Source organism: Morone saxatilis, unplaced genomic scaffold (assembly GCF_004916995.1).
Source record: "Morone saxatilis isolate NCDOM2014 unplaced genomic scaffold, NCSU_SB_2.0 Contig15, whole genome shotgun sequence".
Lineage (NCBI taxonomy): Eukaryota > Metazoa > Chordata > Actinopteri > Moronidae > Morone > Morone saxatilis.
Genome location: NW_023339707.1, coordinates 7,016,254 through 7,018,456, shown reverse-complemented (window position 1 = coordinate 7,018,456; position 2,203 = coordinate 7,016,254). Strand labels below are relative to the sequence as shown.

General features: G+C 34.7%; 1 long non-coding RNA gene across 1 annotated transcript in view; it reads right to left on the bottom strand.

Annotated features, from left to right (window-relative positions):
• The window catches only part of LOC118324845, a 960-nt gene extending 245 nt beyond the window's left edge, over positions 1-715 (bottom strand). The window contains exon 1 of the long non-coding RNA XR_004796575.1: positions 4-715. This is a non-coding gene — a long non-coding RNA (uncharacterized LOC118324845). The remainder of the gene's footprint in view (positions 1-3) is intronic.
• Positions 716-2,203: the final 1,488 nt, after the last annotated feature.

The following is a 2,203-nucleotide window of genomic DNA, read 5'->3' as shown; positions in this document are numbered from 1 at the left end:
GACCTGTGCCCGGTAGACCCCGTTCAGTAATCCATCCATGAATCCAGTCAATGTATCAAAACCAGATTATCATGTTTGGGTGAAATATTCCTTTAATTCTTTTTGGATGAAATTTAATGAGTTTATCTTCCAGTCACATTTTTTTAAATATGGAGTTTTTTGCTCATATTTGAATTTTATGCCCAGAAAATGAAGCGGACTGCAAGTTTAAAAACAACTTTTGTTCTTCGTGTGTCATTTTTTTTCCCAAACTGAGAAACTAAAGTATTTTGTGCTTTTTTATTTCTGCTGTTTCTTCGTTGCGTCCAAATTCCAAAATGTCCGGAGACGAAATTGTAAAAAATAATTTGCACATTTGAAACTGGATGTGACAGAAATAAAATAAAATTAAAGGAACTAAAATAATGTTTTTAAAACAGATAAACAAATACAAATAACTGACCCGTCATAAGCCCCGCCCCTTTTGCGCTGTGCTCCAATGACAGTCGAGTTATTAAGCTACTGTTTTGCTAACATTAGGTATCAGATGTAACTAACGAGATAACAGTTGAAGCAGATTAGTTAACTAGTGTTTGTTCATTAGCCGACTTAAGATAAATATCTTATCTATATCTAATAAACTATAATTTGAGTTAAAATGAATTACGTCAAACATTTTAGGTAATGAACTCAGTTTTGTAGGTTAAAAAAAACCTCTGAAGTACTTTTTACTAGATGTTTTATATTCACAGTAAAAATAAAGAGTCTGTGTCACTTTAAAATTACTAAAGTTTAATGATCAAGAATGTTTCTTTAACGTTGTTAGTTTTACTTAAAATGTTTAATATAATCAGTTTTTTTTTTGGTTTGTTTTTACAAGTGCTCAACTGTTATTGGAGCACGGAGCAAAAAGGGGAGGGGCTTAGGAAGTGACGGACTTCCTGGTTGTGTCTGAGCGATTTCAAGGTAAAAACATAAAAGATCACGACACCGATCAAAACCGTCAGGAGATTTTTATTCTGAGACTTTCAGTTAGTCATCCTTCATTTAAAACATTTTGGCACTTTGGACACATTTACATTTCTAATACTGAGAACAATCTCACAATATTTTAATAATCATTAAATACACTGAAAGACATTAAATGAAAAATATTTTTTAAATTGTGTCAGACAATCCAGAAATCTCTTTTATATCGACATTCATGTTCAGGACCAAGAAACATGTATTTTAAGGTGTTTTTGTAATATCTATTTCTGTAATACTCTTCTGCTCTGTGCCTGTAAAGTAATTAGTTTTCTATCATATATGAGTAAAACAATACTGTATGAGTTAATGCTGATCTCACTGTCTAAAATTGCTGCAATTTAATATCTGATCATTGTAATATTCTGTCTTTGAATAAAGAAAATGTGCTGTTTCTTTTAATATTCTAGACTGCTCTGAATGTTTACAACCTCTTTCTACTTTACGTGAGTCTCCGACGTTTGCTCGTCACAGATTTCTTTGTATGGTTATCTGCAAGAGCACAACTGAGCACGCTCAGGCTTATTGGGAAGGTTAATGTTTCGGCATAGAGCTGATTGCAAATATTATAAATTCATGTTAAAGAACAGAAGCTACCAATATTCTGGACACTATCTGCACACCACACTGAACATATGTTTGATGTCCTGTCAATCACATTCAGTACAGAGAGATTCCTGCTCCATAAAACAGTCCCCACTGATCTCAGAGCCGATATGTTACAGACGATAACTTCAGTCTGGCCTCGTTCCTCTGGACGTCACAGCTCCTCCATAAAGGCTGGAGGCTGAAACAGGAAGCAGAGTTCAAACAGTGAGGATGAGTCGAAGAAGAGAAAGAAGACGAGCAGCTGACCGCCACAGTGGATCGAAGCTGATGAAGACCAGCAGTCAGACTGTAGAAAGCTCACAGATCAGGAAGAATTGTATAAAAATATCAGGAAAACTAATCTCTGATCAATATTCACAGGAAGTGATTCAGGCCAAAAGACAGTATTTTTCCTCAAGGACGTTGTAGAAAAGCATTTATTTTTATGTGTGAAAGAGCTGAAACTACAATAGTGACATGAAGAGGAAATGATGGCATTTGTTTTTATCAGCTTTAAATATCAGAAATGAGTCCATGTTTGTAAATGTATTTGCAGGCTCGACTGGCTCCAAGTACACAACATCTGAGAAGAGTGTTGGGAAGAAGGAAC